The 18,965-nt window shown below is 44.5% G+C and overlaps 1 protein-coding gene across 2 annotated transcripts in view; it reads right to left on the bottom strand.

Moving 5' to 3' along the window:
- Positions 1–18,965, bottom strand: part of LDLRAD3 (low density lipoprotein receptor class A domain containing 3) — a 231,501-nt gene that overhangs the window by 173,488 nt on the left and 39,048 nt on the right. Inside the window, exon 1 of one of the 2 annotated variants that reach the window (XM_045557817.1) lies at positions 12,899–12,962. The exons of the other annotated variant lie outside the window; for it this stretch is intronic. The gene's annotated coding sequence lies outside the window, so the exon portion shown is untranslated. Of the gene's footprint in view, positions 1–12,898; positions 12,963–18,965 lie in introns of those variants that run through there. 2 annotated transcript variants of the gene reach the window in all.

Raw genomic sequence — 18,965 nt, 5'->3', positions numbered from 1 at the left:
GAATAATGCCAGGTGAGCTGAGGGCAGGAAAAGGAGAAGGTTCATTAGGAAACCACGTTTCAATAAATTGAATAACGTGCCCCACTGTGCAGCTCCGGTTCTGGGGGTTACTCCACTGCTCTGCTAACAGGGGCAGCTCAATACGGAGGCGCTCAAGAAGTCAAAGGCTTGGTGAACACTGAGACCACAATCAACCTCTAAACAGGTTTAAGTCCTGCAGCCCACAAGCTCTTCAATTCCCTGATATCCAGCTGGCTCCTACCTGCATCACTGTCCCGAATTTGTCCTCACAAAGTCACCCATTCTGCTGCTTTGGACCGACTGGATCATTCCCTCCTTCTGAGACTCCACTCCCTTGGCCGCCCTTGCACCGTAATCTCTTGCTCCCCTGCCTCCCCCACACACCTGGCTCTCTGATCATTCCTGCTCAGTCTCCTTGGAAGTTCCTCTTCCTCTACGTACCCTTTCTCAGCTGTCAGAGTTCACTGCTTGAGCAAGATCCCTCTTCTCTGGAAAAGCCATCTTGTCCGCTCTTAAGTTCAACCTTCATGATGATAACTCTCCAATCAACACCTCCAGCTGAGCTCTCTCCCCCTCACCTCCACCCTCGCTCCACCCTTCCATCCCTTCTGCCAAAGATGCGTCCATCCCCAGCACGAGCTCAGCATGTCCATAACAGAGCTTTGCGTTTTTCTCCCACACCTGCTCCTTCTGCATCTCTCGGCATCTCAGCTGATAGAACCACCAATCATCCCTCTCCCTCACCACCACCCCAACAATCAACAGCTGCTTAATTAAAAAGCCCCATCCCTGCCACTCACAGCCCTAGTTCAAGTCCTTCTCTCTCACCTGTTTGGCATTAATGGCTTCCTCCTGGCTTTCCTGGCTCCAGTCTCGGCCATTAAAAGGCATCTTTCACACAGGTGTAGAGCAAATCTGACCATGTCACATGCTGTTTCAAATCCCCACCCCAAGAAGGGGAAGGCCTGAGGTCTTCAGGTCAGCACAGAAGTCCCTGGGTGTCCTGACCAGCCCACCTCTCCCAGGTTTCCTCCCACCCCTCCCAAGAAAGTTCACATTCCCCCCCACCTCCCAACACACGTCTGCAAACTTCTATCTCTTCACGGACCACAGTGCTCCATGAATTTGTTTGTGTGCCTGTCCTCCCCCACCACCCATGAGCAACTTTTACAACAGAGGAGGGAATGTGTCCTAATGTATAATGTAGCCCAGGGCCTGAGACAGTATGTCGAAATGGAGGGATGGAGGGAAGGAGGTAAATATGGATGGTTGCTTCCTGGTGCTATAATATTAGGATAAGCAATTCACCAAACATTTTGTGGGTTATGTATTCCTACAAGTCAGGATTATTCCTCAATCCTGTGGACAGTCCACATTTGTACACAGCTTAAGATTTATGGAATAAAACCTGTCTCTTCCTGCTCAGATAATAACTTGCTTATTAACGAAGGGGGAGGGAAGAACCAAAAATATTTTTTATTCATATTATTATTGAAGTCCATGGACTCTGGGATTTTCTATGAAGCAACCTTTGCCTCTGGAATAGCTTGAGTGTAAACCAATAGTTCTTCACAGCTCAAAGTAACAATTCAAATGTAGTCCAACACTTTAGACTGCAACCTCGGCAGGTAAGAGTTTGCCTCTAGAACTCCTGGGCACCAGGACTTGGTACACATGATGCACGCTGTCAGCTGAGATAGCTGCCCATAAGACAGATCCAGCATTCTGTGACTACCCATTCTCACAGAGCCAGCTCGGAAGACATCAAGGTCAGACACATGCTATGGCGAAGAAGAGGCAGACTCAGCTGCATCTGGTGGCTGCTCACACCCTCAAGAGTCGGCACTCTGTTTCCACTCTGCATTGGGTTGGAGACAGGCTCTCAGTCAAGTCTTCACAGATCCATCCACAGAGAGGTTGACTTCTAAACCATCAGCACCCTACCCTTGGCCTTTATTTGTTTCTTTCTGTATCCAGGGAGTAGTGACAGCTGCAACACAGTGGCATTTGGGGCTTGCAGACAAAGCAGCAAAGCGCTTTGCTACTGGATAGTGGAGGAGGTAAGGGTAGCCCGGCAGGAACGACGGGGCTCAAAGGAGTTTGGTCAAGGGCATGCGTCTGTCATGGCTGGCCATGGGAGCAGTGGGACCCAGATCCCCGGCTACCCCGTTCCTGGCAGCCCCGGTGTGCTGTGAACAAACAGCCCAGGTTGTTTACCAACATGGAAGGTGGCAACCCTCCACGTGCTGTGGATGTGAAGAGAATACTGGCACGTGAACCTGCCAAGGGAGTTTAGGGAGCAAGACTGATGTGGGAAATGCCAGCGGAATGAACATAATGAACCAGAACTGCCAACACGGCTCGAGAGACTCTCTGTCCTTCCTTCTGTCGATCATGTGCCTTTATGCTAACGACATGAGAGACCACGGCTTTTAAGCGACATGAGGCAAGGGACCCAGCTCCTCATGGAATGTCCACAATAATCAGCTCCAACAGGCTCCAGCCTCTGCCAGGCACGGCTCACTTTCCACCTCACATCATGATCCACCCTGTGCTGCACAAACGATAATGCATTTACAGACAGCCGGGACTCTCCAGCCAGGAGGAAAAATTTCACCTAATTAAATAAAACAAAGCAGAAAACCCAAGCCTTCAACCAGCACGAAAAAGAAGGACTACTTGATCTTTTATGCAGCCTTATAGTCAGGAATGCCAATCAAGATGATTTTTTTTTCCTAAATGCATCTTTTAAAACAATCCTGTGTCCCTAATTAGAACACCTTAAAAACCAATAAGAAAATTACAAATAAAACGAGAAAAAAAATAAAGGAAATGAATAAGCATGGCATGAAAAAAATAAAAGTGGCTAATATACAACTGAGAATATGCACAACCTCACTAGTAAACAAATGCAAGTGAAAATGCCATTTTTTAAAACAATCCAATTGGCAAAAGTTGAAAAGGTGGAAACTCTTGAGAGTTGGCATGGTGTGAGGAAGCCGGCCCTCTCACACCCTATTGGTGGGAGTATAAATTGGTACAACCTCTCTGGGAACACACGGCAGCACCCGGCACAATTTATTATGAGCTCACCTTTGAACCTCTAGATTCCATTTCTAGGAATCTATCCTCAGGAACATATAAATGCATAGAGAAACACGTAGAAGGCTTTTTTTCTTCTTTACAATATTATTTGTAAAAGTTCAAAACTTAAAAGAACTTAAATATCTACCAAGAGTGAGACTGGGTAAATATGGTACGGCATATTCGAGCGAGCTCCTGGCAGCCTTTAAAAAGAACCCAGGAGCTAGAATGCACCGACATGGAGGAAGAGCCACAATGCAGTCACGGGGGAAAGAGCAAGTTGCAAAGCAGTATGTGTAGCATAATCCCATGTTTATTTCTCTCTCACGATGTACATTTGGAGAGATACATATATTTACACGTACATCTGCAAGGTCTTAGAACACACGCTCTGAGCAGAAGGAATTGAGAGGTTCTTTCAAAATGTGGGTCTATTTTCTATTGGCATCTTTTCTTCAAAATCAATTGCTTAAAATGTCACCACAGTTAATATGCCTGGAGAGCTTAAAAGAGCAACCAAGATGATTTAAGGAAAGGTTGCACAGCACTGCTCACTATAAAAATACACGCACACACACACACATAAATACACGCGCGCACACACACACACACAGATATTAGCTCCTTTAAGCTTAAGAAACAAAAACCAAAGGAAAGGTCATCCTATCCACCAAATTATAAAATATAATAAAAGGTGAAACATTCTTTAAAACTCGAGAGAAGTAAGTTTGGGATAAGAGTATTTGACATAGTTATGAAATGAATAGTCCCAAATGTTGGCTCAAACTAAAAAGAAAAACTGAAAAGCGAGTCACCTGAAGAAACTGTGGATGGCTGCTTCTTAATGAGTTATTATGGCAAATGACCCAAGGGCTGTATTTCCTTTTATTCTGCTTTAGGACACAAACATATTCTCTAAGGGCACTTGCGAGCCACCTTCCGTGGCCACACGTGTCCCCTCCCTCCTGGCCGGCCCCACTCCCCACGAGAGGCCCGGCCCTCGGTAGCCTGTTGCCGGGGGCTCTGACTCTGATTAAGGGATATAAATCTAATTCATCCTCTGCGGGGAATGCAACAGGTCTCTCCAAGTCTCCCTTGCCCTCCCTGTGAGCCCGCAATTACAGCCGGCTCTGTCTGGACTCCTGTTTCCATGCCACTGGGTCTTCCAGGTGGCATCCGGCCACAGCTGCGCTGGAAGACAGAGGAGCTCATTCAAGGGCACACAGAGCAAGAGGGCTGGAGTCTAGGGCCCCAGGCTGGCGGGGTGTCGGGTCACCAAGGTTTTGGGGTTGTCCACACAATCCAAGTGGGTCGAGGGTCATCCTATAACCCTCGGCCTGGAAAAGGGGGCAGAAATGAGATCTTTGTAATGTTGAGGAAAAGGAGCCAGACACACTTGTCAGTTCAAAAACAGAAAAAAGGTAATCTGTGATGTTGGAAGTCAGGACGGGGGTGGGGGGTGAGTGCATTGCAGGGCGGGCGGGGGCTCTGGTGGGTTGGCAGGGCTCTATTTCTTGATCTGAGTCCTGGTTCCCAGGTGTGTTTACTTCATGAAAATTCATAGAGCTCCCCAGTTAATATCTGTGCACTTTTCAGTATGTGCGTTCAATTTCTATAAAAAGTTTACTTAAATGAAAAATAAAAGAACGTGTTTTTGGACAGCGCAGCTAGTGCGCTGGGACCGTCCCTGTCCATTCCTGGTTGACTCTCTTTTCTTCCTTCTTCGGCCTGATCTACCAGCAACTGTACTGGGCCAAGTCACGCCAAGTCCAACAATTCACAATGCGACGACCGGTCGGGGGGATGGGCAGTGTGAGAAGGGGGGAATGGCATGTCCAGGACTTATTTTTAATTGATTTGGTCATTTTCTCAGGATACTCAAAAAAGCCCCACTCCTTTTCTCCCAAGCCCAGAATGGCACCAGCCACACCCTGCTAAACCCCAAGCATGCAAACTTGTCAGGCCTGGCGCAAGCTCTGCGGTCCCAACGACTGAAGCAGCCCTGCTGAAGAACCCAGCTCTGGGACGCCTTTGGAAAAGTCTGCACGGCTGCTCTATCTTTGGTTGAAAATGAGTCTGAAGTGGGGGTGGGGACTCCCCTCCTAGAAGCCAATTCCATCTCCAGCTACCATGGAGCACACTCCCCACGGTCTTCTGGGGTTATCTGAGAGGGGTCTTCGCTGAACTTTTCCAACTGGTTGGTTTGGAGGTCCCCCACCCCTTTTGTTAAATAAAATATTTTTTGTCTTTGGCAAAAAGAAAAATCTAATGCTTATAGCAAGCTATACGCAGAGAAAAGCCATCCAGAATGATTAATATTCGATAAGCCCACGGATAAGGCAACTGAATGCTCATTTCTGCCTGAGGCTGAGGGAGAAGTCTGAATCTGGCCTTCTGTCTCTCCTTTGCCATCATAACTCTTTTAAAAAGGCACTGCCAGGTCACCACTGCCGCCCAGATGTTCAGGGAGGGGAGGGGAGGCTCCAGGAGAGGACGGCTGATCTTATCTCACCACCTCCCACTGCAGGCAGGAAAGGAGGGAGCAGGTGAGGACAGTTACCCAACCAAGGGACGTCTTTAAGAGCACTCCAGGCGTCGCTGTGGGCGCCACTCAAACATTTTGCACCGTGCCAGCCACTTCCACCCCTCTGGCATGGGAGACCGTCATGTTCCATGACATGTTGCAGCATTTTCATTATGGGCCAGGCTGGTAACACCATCCATTTATGTTCCGCACCCGGGACCATGCCTGTCACGCACCCCTCTGTCCGCCTGTCTGTCTGCCTCTCCCTCTCAGGTCAGCTTTTTGTGTTCTCACAAAACAAACGGCTTCTGTTCAAACTTCCGCCCAGGGCAACTCAATCTCCGGATACCTCCCTCACCCCAGTAAAGTCCCCAAGCTTGCGTAAACATGGAAAGGTCTGCTCCAAGCTCAGGCTCCCAGAAGCGGAGGTGGCGGGTGTGGAAGGAACGCCTCCACCCGCACTCGGCAGGCCCGGCTCCCAGTTCAGCATGTGTTCAGATCCAAAGGCCACATCAGGAAAGGCTTAAAAGGAAAGAACCAACGGAAGACTTTTTTTAAAGACGTATCTTCATTAAGGAAAACAAAAAGGCATGTACCAGCAAAGCCCGCCAGGCCTGGGCTCTCCCCCAACACCTTCCTGGTCGTGGGAGACGACATCTAACCACGGGAGTCGTAGCAAAACTGGTCCATGGGAGGCAGAAAGACTCTTCAAGGCACCAGTAACGACAATGACCACTGTCGGTCACCTCAACTCCCAGAGGGAAGGAAAAAACTCTAGCATACAACCCTGGGGGGGACAAACTCCTGGGGAGAAACGGGAATAGATTTTGTAAAACACCATCCAAAGAAACAGACATCAGTCCCTCTAGTCCCTTCATGTCAGCAAGCTGCCAGGGGCTGAGAGGCCCTGCTAACAAGAACACAGTTCCAGAGAAATGTGTTTTTACCAAACTCTCCCTATAAAAAGGGCACTGTCCTCAGGACTGTTAAAAGGACAAGTGGTAAGCAAGGAAAGCTCAGTAGTATTTGGAAAACAAAATATTTCTCAGGGTGTGCATACAAATGAAGAAGAGCATTTCTATCTCTAAATATACCAGATAGAATCATCCATAGGCAAGCCAATTTATACCTAATGGATTTTTTGTATTACTGTTGCAAAATTAACAGGTAACTTTAGAACTATAATGGAGGCATAAGAATTTAAACATTGCATAAATTTCCATCCTCTGCCCCCAAGCACCAGCTTTTTTTTTCTTTTCACCTTTTCCATACAGTTCTTTTCCAGTTTCAAAATTCCTAGAGGTTCACATCATAGAATACAGTACTCTTTCCTTATTCTCAGTTTTGCTTTCCACAGTTTCAGTTATCCACGGTCAATTGGTCTGAAAATATAAAACGGAAAGTTCCAGAAGCCAACAATGCATAAGTTTTAAATTGCACTCCATTCTGAGTAGCATGATGAAATCTCACACTGTTCTGCTCTGTCCTGCCCGGGCTGGGAATCAGCCCTTTGTCCAGCGGATCCATGCTGTCCACGCTACTCACCCCTTAGTCACTTAGCCGTCCTCTCAGTTCTCAGATCAACTGTCTCAGTCTCATGGTGCTTATGTTCAAGTATCCCTTATTTTACTTAATAATGGCTCCAAAGCACAAGAGTGGTGACACTGGCAATTCAGATATGCCAAAAAGAAGCCATAAAGTGTGCCTCCTTTAAGTGAAAAAGGACAAGTTCTCAATTTAATAAGGAAAGAAAAAAAACTGCACACCGAGCTCGCTAAGATCTACAGCGAGAATGAATCTACTACCTGTGAAACTGTGAAGTAGGAAAAGGAAATTCATGCTAGTTTTGCTGTCATACCTCAAACTGCCAAAGTTACAGCCACAGTGTGTGCTTAGTTAAGATGGAAAAGGCATTAGATTTATGGATGAAAGGCGGGAACAGAAACTTGTTCCCAAAGACGGCAATCGGGTTCAGTACTACCTGAAGTTTCAGGCACCCACTGGGGGGTCTTGCATAGTATCCCCCAAGGATAACATAGAGATACTGTAGAGATATATTAACATTACTCAGAATTCCTAACCTCTGGTGACTTTAGAAGGAAAGAAATCTAAATTGATTAATTAAAATCAATACTAAGAAAACACTTTCAAGGACAGTAGCAGCAAAGAAGCATTTTTAAACATTTCAAATTAAAAACAACTATGACCCCACCTGCCTTCTTACACCACAGCTATGCAGCCAGACTATGACATCATACGGTAATGATGCTGGTGACGTCCCTTAGAAGCGATGCTTACATTTATGGAGTGCCCACTATGTGTGAGAGCCTGCACTGGTACTTTGCGTATGCCATGTAATCCACACTGCCTCCCTCCTGAACAGCCACATGCCCACTTTCCAGATGAATAAACTGAGGTTCAACATGACAAATCAGTCCATGAGAACGAGGATGCAAACCAAAATCTATCTGACTCCCCAAAGCACTCTTCCCTCTTAACCATCACCATGTCCCCAAAACAGTGAAAATGGATCATCCAGTGATGAAGAACATGGAAGCCACAACAGTTGACAGCTCTCTCTCCCACTTTCAAAGTCACCATATGAGTATTACAGGCTGAGGATCATCGGATGCGTGGGACCAGAAGTGTGTTGGATTTCGGATGTTTTAGAGTTTAGGAATGCTTGCACTATACTTACCGGTTGAGTAACACAAATCTCAAAATCTGAAATCTGAAATACTCCAGTGAGCATTTCCTTTCAGAATCATACTGGCAGTCAAGAGTTTCGGGTTTTGGAGCATTTCCGATTCCAGATTTTCAGATTAAGGATGCTCAACCTGTATGGAGACAGCAGAACTTCCAATAACACAGATTCCCAACTTAATTATATGTCTGACGTGTTGGAGTTCCAAATCTGAAACTGGACTGTGCTCTCCCTGCTAAAACGTGAGCCAGTGCTCTCCGCAACACTGACATTTTGTCACTGCAAGGGGTCCACGGAAGAAGATATTGATATTTAATATGTATTCATCACCTATGACGTGCTCTGTTTTGTAGGAAGCATTCATTCAACGAACTGATTCATTCATTCATTCAAAAAGAACTTATTGAACACCTGGTATACTCAAGGTTGCAGGGAATACAAGTTTGAGCACCCTGAAAACCTACAGCTGAGCAGAAGAGAGGAGTGTGCACATACAAAGCTATAATCATAAACCTTGGAAGTCATAAAAGCCACAGAAAGGAGTGGGAAAGGGGGTGTGGGAATTACTACGGAGGGGGAAATTTATTCCCGGGGAAGCATCATGGAATGCTTCCCCTGGAATAATTTTCAACCAGGCTGGTTTTGAAGGTTGGGTAAAAATGTAAACCCCCATTCCAAACGAAACCTTGAGCTAAATGGAGGCATGAAAGCAAATGGGCATGAAGAGAAGTAAGGGCTATAAGGCTGGGAAAAGCTTTAAAACCATGCTCTGGAGTTTGAACTTGACCTTATACACAAGGAGAAACCAACAACATTGGGTTTTGAGCAGAAGAGCGACGTAAGATGAGTAATGCTTCAGGTAGGTTAACCAGGCAGCCTTATATAGAAAGAGATCAAGAAAGGAAAATAGTAAGAAAATCCAATTTGGAAGCTATTGGAAATTTTTAGGCAATTTTATTTGGGAATCAAAGAGTTGGGCTTTCACTTTACTAACTCCAACGTATATTCCTCTTCTAACAAGAAATATTATGAAGGGCTGGTCAAACATAAAATAAATAAATCTATTTAGTCTCTCTGACTATTTGCTGAAGGCAGAGACAACTCAAGTCATCAATCTTTGGCTTTGGAAAACAGCAGATGGTATTTTTGGCAGGAGATCTGCTGTCCTAGTTATATGTTTTGCTCAAGCTAATGCTGTACTTTGTTTGCATTTCTTCAGCCTGCACCAGGAGCAAGGGGCCAGCAACCCCAAACGTAGCAAGCCATACAGGGAGCTACCCTGGGCTTCAAATTTTGACATTCAGATAATCCAGATGCAAACACAAGAAAGCAGATTATATTCTTCATTTAATCAGTGTAGTTTTTTAAAAATACTTGACAAATAAAAATTGTGTATATTCAATGGGTACAATGTGATGATTTGATACAGTACATTCACATTGTCTAACGATTACCACAATCAAATTAACATATCCATCACCAGACCCCCAGAACTTGTTCATCTTATAACTGAAAGTTTGTACCCTTTGACTAACATCTCTCCATTTCCCCCATCCCCAGCCCCTGGTAACTATTGCTCCACTCTCTGCCTCTATGAATTTGATTTTTTTTTTAAGATTCCACATATAAGTGAGATTGTGCAGTATTTTTCTCTGTGTCTGGTTTATTTCACTTAGCATAATGTCCTCAGGGTTCATCTATGTTGTTGCAAAATGGCAGGATTTTTTCTTTTTTATGGCTGAATAATATTCCACTGTGTGTGTGTGTGTATGAGTGTGAGTGTGAGTGTGTGTGTGTGTGTGTGTGTATCATTTTCTTTATCCATTGATCTCTCGATGGACACTTAGGTTGATTCCGTATCTCCATATCTTGGCTATTGTGAATAATACTGCAATGAACACGGGGGTGCAGATATCTCTTTGAGATACTATATTTTTCATTTCTTTTGAATATATACCCAGAAGTAGGATTGCTGGATCATACGGTAATTCTATTTTTAGTTTTTTAAGGAACCTCTTTAATGGCTGTACAAATTCACCTTCCTACCAACAGCATACAAGGATTCCATTTTCTTTATACCCTTGCCAATTCTTATTATTGCTTATCTTTTTGATAATAGCCATTCTAATGGTGTGAGGTGATATCTCACTGTGGCTTTGATTTGCATTTCTCTAGTAATTAGCAATACTGTGTGCATTTTCATAGACCTGTTGGCTATATTACAAAGCTATAGTAATCAAAACAGTATGGTACTGGCATAAAAAGATACACAGACCAATGGAATAGAATAGAAAGCCCAGAAATAAACCTACATATATATGGTCACTAATCTTTGAAAGGGGCCCCAAGAATACACAACAGGGAAAGAAAAGTCTCTTCAACAAATGGTGCTGAAAAAACTGGATATCCACACGTAAAAGAATGAGATTGGACCCTTGTCTTACACCATATCTAAAAATTAACTCAAAATGGATTAAAGACTTAAATGCAAGACTTGAAACCATAAAAATCTTAGGAGAAAACATAGGAGAAAATCTAATTGACATTGGTCTTGGCAATGATTTTTTTGGATATGACACCAAAAGTAGAGGTAACAAAACCAAAAATAAACAAGTGGGATCACATTAAACTCAAAAGCTTCTGCATAGCAAAGGAAACAGTCAACAAAATTAAAACGCAACCTAAGAAATGGAAAAAAAAATTGCAAACCATATATCTGACAATGGGTTAAGATGTAAAATATATGAGGAACTCATACAAGTCAATAGCAAAAAAGCAAATAATCTGATTTAAAAATGAGCAAAGGACCCGAACAGACATTTTTCCAAAGAAGACATACAAAGGGCCAACAGATAGATTATATTCTTCAGTCTCCTATGCTGACAGTACTTTTGGAGGCCTGAGCACTCTTTCAATACTTCTGACCAGCTTCCTTCAAACCTTCAAGACAACAAGAGAGAAAAAAGCAAGGAGTAGAATCACATCGTAGTAAGTGGCTATATATGCAAAGCTGGAAAATTCCTGACACTGGTTCCAGGCTACTGGAAAATAAATGCTTCATAAGACAAATAAAACAATCTTTTTTTGAACACTGTGTTTTTCTTGACCTGCCTTTTTGAAGTACTCCTTTCCAAAATATTAATAAAAAAAGCTGTTGCAGGAAACGAAGTGACTCATAGCATTTTCTGCATGGATTAAATTTCAGCAACTTTCTGTAGGCAAATCAATAACAGAAGGAATGGCATTTGCATTTCAGCAACACCAAACCCCAAGGATGCACAGAAGAGATTATAGCAGAAGTGGGAGATTCATTCTTTCCTAAAGAGTCTAATTTCATCTTCCCAATTCCACTTTACAACCTTTCAGCATAAACCTTTGACTGGGGGAAAATTCATCTCTATACTGATGGAAACCAATTTTTCAGGTATGTAAGTGAGATATAATACAGGACTTGTCTTCTGTACTTTATTTTTTGGCTTTTTTTTTTTTTCATACAGGTGAGCAGGACAGCCAACCAAATCCTGCAAAGGGAATTTATCAAAAGCCTTGTCTATGATGACTGCTCCCAAATCAGGGAGATCTAAACTGTAGTTTGGAAGCATTTGATTTAATGAAACAAAAAGGTCAATCTTTGAGCAGAAAAGGGAGTTTTTGCCAAGGGAAGCACTGCCAAAATAAGGAAATGAACTCTTCAGGGAAGTTCTAGGAGGAAAAAGGCAGAAGTAGCCACAGATGGGAGCTGGGGAAAGGATGGACATTTGAACAGTATAACATCCATTTCACTGCATACCAGGAAGCCAGGATAAAAGTATGTACTTGGGCCTTGATCTCAGAGTGTTGGAGAAGGCCGAAAAACAAAATAATACAAAGGAGGGAGGTATTTGGCACTGTCCCCATATAGAGAAAAGGGAAGGTAAGAGAATGAATGGTCAATTAAAAGGGATAAAAGCACAACACATATTATTTTCATAACCGTAAGAGGCTGCTATAATCTCCACAGTTGTAATTTTACCATAAAAAACATGTTTTTAAAAATAAGGCCTCAGTGGAAATTGAAGTCCAAGCTGGAAGGCCTACAAGGAAAACAAGGCAGTACTTCTTCCTCACATTGCATAGTTTCCTGCAGAAACACAGTGAATAACAGCGGATTCATTTCTTAAAAAGACAACACAAAGGCTTCAATTCTCTTGAATATGCTTATTAATATTTAGCCAGTTAAACACAGGCCTTTCCCAGTTGCAGTCTGCCAGCCCATAAATATTTACTAGGAATAGACACAGGCACGCGCGTACACACACACACACACACACACACACACACACACACACACAGAGACAGAGAGAGACAGAGAGAGAGAGAGAGAGAGAGAGAGAGAGAGAGAGGGAGGGAGAAAGGGAGAGAAAATATTCATTCTTTCTCACCTCACAGGACTGGGATACCCAGGGAACTGTCTGCGTATCTACAGACCCAGCCTTGCAAGGGGAGCATTTAAAGCTATATTCCTTGACCACAGCACACTCCCGGGACAAAAGATCTCTCTTCCGAGATTCTAAATACTTCCTTACATTTTCCAAGCCTTGAGGAGGTGCCAACACCAAAGAGGAATGCCAGCTCTTCCGTAAATTCCTGGACTTGGGATGGTTGAGGCTTTTATGGAGCTGCAACCAACTCCCATCAACAGCACGATCCGTATATAATCCATGTTGTCAGGCCTCGGGGACACACCTCAATGGCTTTTTGAAAGAATATAGGATTCTGCCCAATTTGTTTACCCATTCTGCCGAGTGTCACCAAGCATTCTGTACAACTGGTAAATAATATGCCCGCCCCACATATGAAAGGCGTTGATGATAATTACCATTGATTGGGGATTCTCCATGTGCCAGATGCCTTTAAAAACATCGAATATTTATAACAGATTTAATCAAAGGAATCATTAGCTCCATTTCACAAATGAGAGAAGGCCACTCAGGGAGGTTAAACAGTGTACCCAAAGTCAAGTGGAGTAAATTGAGGGTCTGGGATTTATACCAGGGCTGGGACTGCCTAAACTTTATTTCATCTTCCACTGGATTCTTTAAACTTGCCATGAAAACACAGCCATGGGAAAAGCCGACCATCTCACATCTCACACACTCGTCCTAGCACCTGAACCACAAGCCTGTATCACAGCCTATAGGATTATCCTGCCAGTTTCCCAAAAAAGAAAATTTACGAGGATTTTACAAAAATCACTGGGTCTGCAGAGGCTGCAAAGTGACTTCCAGTTTTCAAAACTAACAAGAGTCTCCCCCAGAGCCAATTATTAGGGCTGATACAGCTCATAAAACAGACCATAAAACCATTTCTGTTATAATAGGTTTGTGTTTTCCTTTTCCAGAAGGCTGTCTGAGGGGAGACTGCTGCAAAACGCCTCCCCAGGTCTCGGGACTGTCTTCACCTCTTCCCTTCCTCCTCTGTATCAGATGCTCTCAGGTTTGCACAAGGGAAACATGATTAACCAGCCTCCTCTACCAGAGGTTGATCTCAGATGGGTCCCAGGAGCCGGTTCTAACTTACTTAAATGATGAGATCTCCGTCTCCCCAGTTACTCAATCCTGCAACACCGGCCAGGAGATATAATTGCAAAGCAGGTAAACTAGACTCACCAATCTGCCAATTCAGTGCCAGCAAACGTTGCAAATTACAGGGTGTAAATTTAGCAGGGTGGGTCTTGACAAACATTCCTGCAAATTACATGTTCCCTCACTAGTAAAAAGCGCATTAATTACTTCGGGTGCATGTATGACTTCCACTTACTTGGGGCTTTCTGGAAAGGTGCGAGCAACTCACAGTAATCCACGAAGATTAGAGCATCAATAAATAACACCTGCTGGGGTAGGTGGGCTTTTCTCCCAAGGTCTTGGAATCAGAATTGGTAACTTTCTTCCCACAGATTGGGAGAGTCACTGAGGCCCACTGCATTGGGGTCGAGGGCAGAATGACCCAAATCGAGACAAAACTATGGGACCAGTAGGGCTGGAAACCAGGACCAGGGTGGCAGCAACAGCAGCGACTTCCTCCCTCTTGCACTAAAAGAGCTGCTTCCCCTGCAAGAAGGGGAGCAGGTAGCTAGCCCTTAGGGCAGGGCAGATGCAGCCAGAAGTAACGTCTGGACCCCTGGGATTGAGCCCGTAAGGAGATCTCACCCTGTGTCGTGACAACAGAGCATGGCACTGATGAGCTAGGTACCTGCAACCTACATCTTCGTGGGATTCCTCACTTCCGCTGTATGAAGGAGGAAGGAACCAGTCCCAGGTTTACACAGAGGAGAAACTAAGGCTCAGAAAGTTAAATATCTTGCCCAAGGCCACAAAATCAGAAAGTCGTGGAGCCCAGGTCTGACCCTAAAACCCACACTCTTAAACACTACAAGCTGCAGCATCTGCAGAAGGGCGGCCAGCCCGAGTGCCCATCAGGGCTTTGGGAAGGGAGAAAACACCACCACACATTCCTCCAGCATCTCCTACCTCCTCCAGCCCCAGCACACAGCCCTGTGCTTCCACCGAGGCCGTCCCATCTAATTCTCGGAAACATTCTGAGAGGTGTCCCATCCCCTTGACTGCCCCCTAAGGAAACCAAAGCTGGGGGAAGTCAGGAGCATCCAGCTAGTAAGTAGCAAAGCCAGAATTTTAACCCATCCATATGTCTCCTGAATTCACAGCATTTTCCTCTAATCTGTGAGTTAACTGTAACTCTGGTAACTATGGAGCCTCCATGATTTGGGGAGGAAAAATAGAATGAAACTGTTGAGATCAGTGGGGAATACCCAATGGTGACAGCCACAAGGTCCCTGGGCCCATAATTCCACCGGGATGAGGTGTGAGTGGGCAGTTTTCAGGTCACATCTATAGTGGGCTCCAGTGGCAGGTTTTTGTTTAAGTTACTCAGCATCCATTTCCCCCCCTACTTCATTGGAATTACCCATCTCTCAAAGACTGTAATGTAATAGGACCATAGTCAGGAGTCCTACCCTCTCTGGCCAAAGGCAGTTCATGTGATCTAAGCTGAACTAATATGATGCTCCCTTCCTGGAGTGTGACTCTTGAGAAGAGGGACAAAGGCACTGAAAGCATTCCATTCCTCCCAAGAAGCAGGACGGCGCAGGACTCTTTTTGCTGTAAGACCCCATCAACGTTCTCTTTCTTCCTCTCTGACTCCACTCAGCTCAGAAGACTCACAGGCCTCCTGACTGAAGGGACTTAAACATCTGCAGAAAGTCGAGGCTGAGAAGACACAGGTCATATGCAGGAAGAAAAGCAACATGTCACATTCACAGTGACAAAATCTGTGTGTCATCTACAGTGAAACACAAAAAGGTATTTTAGGAGAGAACCTAGCAGCTTCCAGAGGAGACACACTCTGACAGGAGACACTCCGTGGACCAGCCAGGCCGGGTAAGATCGGGCTTGGCCATCAGAAGAGTGACCTGTCACAGCCAGATCACCCTCTCATCACCTCTGATATTGACAGGGCATTTCCTCATAGCCATCACCACTGGGTGGATTAATTAAACTTGGAATTCTCAAGCACTCAAAGTTATGACCTCAGTCCTGACTTCAGGAAATTGCACATTCTTTGTCTTAATTGGAAATGTGTATGGTTTTACCTAACAAAAATGTGACGGTAACCTAACAACACAAGGTTACTCTATACCAGAAAGCTAATGAATAAACTTGGCACCGTCGTATAGGAAGTGGCTGTTCTTAGATAAAAAATCCGTAGGATGCCTGTGAGCTTCTGTTGCATAAATACCACCTTATTATTTAGGCATTCCCTCTCTCATTCTCTTCTATTAGAAAGTGGGAAGCAATGCAGTAAGTGCGCCGTTAGGTCCCTCCCTGCGGAATCAAGCCAAGATAAAAATCGTTTGTTTGCAAGACGTTCGTCTGCAGCAACATTTGTGACCTTCCAAGACCTGGTCTTTAAGGTGACACTCATGTCACCGTAAGCCACGTGAGATTCCAGTGGACCCTCCGCAGTCTAGGAGGGGCCTGAGGAAGACCCAGAGTGACGCTGGGTGGTGGCTAAGACAAGCCAGAGCTAGGAAACACATCCGGAAATGATGCTAACTGAGGGCATCAATGGGGCTCTTTGAGACATCCCACGTGCTCCTGCCAGGCAGGGCGGTCACAGGAACAGCATAATGCAGCACTGGCTCTAGCTCTGGCTGCTGAAGGGATGATAAGGATGACACAGGAAGAAGTGACAACATACACACAAAGCCCTGCGCTCCAGGCTCCTGCCCGGGAGGAGCCGGGGTGACAGCTGTCTCTGCCCCAAGCCATTCCACTGTGGGGGCACCAAGGGCTGTGGAACTTCTGGGAATTTTTCTTATCTACAGGAATGACTGTAAGTGTACACCCAATAGCTACAACATGTCCTCCCGTGATGCTTATAATAACAAAAACTTGGAAACGATACAAATGCCCCAAATGAGGGAGTGGTTAAATAAATTACAGAACATCTGCTGGACAGAATTCAATACAGCCATTAACACTGGTTCAGAAGAAATGGGGAAGCAACCCCCCTAGAAGAAGAGGAGCCCATCAAGAGGGGCACTGTGTGACCCGGAAAAGTCAATTAGCATCAAAATAGCTCTCCAAGGTGGGAGACAGACAACATAAAAGCCTCTTGTTTTCACAATACAGAAAATAAAGCTAAGCTGAACATGGTGGTGAGGGCCTGTAGTCCCAGCTACTTGGGAGGGTTGCTTGAGGCCAGGAGTTCGAAGCCACAGTGTGCTATGGTCACGCCTGTGAATAGCCACTGCACTCCAGCCTGGACAATATAGCAAGACCCCATTTCTAAAAAAAGAAGAAGAAGAATTAGAAGATTAAGGGAAAACCAAAATAGAAATGTTTTTGAATAGAAAAATGTCCACTATGTATGAAATGAAAAAAGAAAGTTTAAAAATGATATCACATACACACACATTTCTATAACATGAATGAAAGCATAATATGCCCCAATTTTTCTGAGTGGTGGGATTACTGGTGATTTTTATTTTCTTCTTTCTTATTAACTGTATTTTCTACAAAGAATAACAGTAAGAACAGCAACAAAAGTTATTTTTTAGAATTTTAATGGGGGCAAAGACCATCACAGAACCAAACTGCCCAACAGTAAGATTGACCTTTGACTCTAAAGAAAGCATTTCTCCCTAATTTTTAAATTAAAAGATTTTTTTGTAATATCGAAAATACCCATGTGTGCATACATGGAGCTCATTATTTAAAGAATTCTCCCATGGACTCATCTGTAATAAGTATCATCCTAATTTGTGGTTTGGAAATATAATAGATATTTTACATATGTACAATACAGACTTGTACCTGACCAGGTAGACTCTGGGAAACAACCATCTTCTCCTTAGAGTCACTTTTTCCTCCAAGCTCTCTCTCTTTCTGACTCTAATCTGCTTTTCCAGGCAGAAGGTACCACTGAACAGCCAGAACACACAGCCCTCAAGGTATGGGTAAACCAGTTCTACCTCTTCCGTAGCCAACTCGCCCTTGAGTGTGAAGGACAGTGCTAAGCCCCCCCCCCCAGTGGAATGTGCTGGCTCACGGCCATCCTTCCCAGGTCCCTCAGCTTCCCCTGGGGCTCTGGTGCATCCCCTCCCCTCCCGGCTCAACCTCTTCCTGGACCACGACAGCAGCCTCCTCCCGACCTCCTGGCCCCCAAGCTCCTTCCCTCTCCGTCTCTCTGCACAGCGAGGGCAGGTCAAGTCACTATCTCCACGTTGTGTCCCCCCAGCTAGCAGATTCACAGCCTGCATGACCAAGGTCCCATCTACCTTCCTACTTTTATCATCCGGGACATTTCCTCCCCATCAACTAAGTTCCAGACACCCCAGATAACCTCCCATTCTCTAGACATACTTTTTTAACAACAGGAAGTATTTCAGGCATATAAAGAAGTATTGCTAACATCATAAATGCTCATGTAATCAGACTCTGAAATTGATAGATATTAGTACTCTGCCATCATTATTTCATATAATGAAATCATTATATATTAAGAGCACCCTCCCATCCATCTTCCCATTCCTTTTGTTCCTTCTCCAGAGGTAACCACAGTCCTGGTGTGTATCTTCTTTTCCACTTGTTTTTTACTGTTTTTTGTTTGTTTTGAGACAGTCTTGCTCTGTCACCCCAGTTAAGGTGCAGTGACATCATCATAGCTCACTGCAACCTCCAACTCCTGGGCTCAAGCAATCCTCCTGCCTCAGCCTCCTGAGCAGCTGGACGACAGGCACTTGCCACCACATCTGGCTAATTTTTCTATTTTTTGTAGAGATGGGGTATCACTGTTGCTCAGGCTGGTCTTGAACTCCTGAGCTCAAACAATCCTCCCACTTTGGCCTCTCAGAGTGCTAGGATTACAGGTGTGAGCCACCACACCTGGCCTTTCTCCTGTTACCACATACAACTTAATTGTGTGTGTGTGTGCGTGTGTGTGTGTGTGTGAACAGACACAAAATACTATATATGTTGTATGTATATATTATATATACACATATTGCACTATGTAATGTATATGTATTACACATATCTACAAATATATACATAATGTAGCATGTGTGTATAA

Source organism: Lemur catta, chromosome 7 (assembly GCF_020740605.2).
Source record: "Lemur catta isolate mLemCat1 chromosome 7, mLemCat1.pri, whole genome shotgun sequence".
Taxonomy (NCBI): Eukaryota; Metazoa; Chordata; class Mammalia; order Primates; family Lemuridae; genus Lemur; species Lemur catta.
Note: the sequence above shows the minus strand (reverse complement) of the source record. Positions and strands in the feature narration are given on the sequence as shown.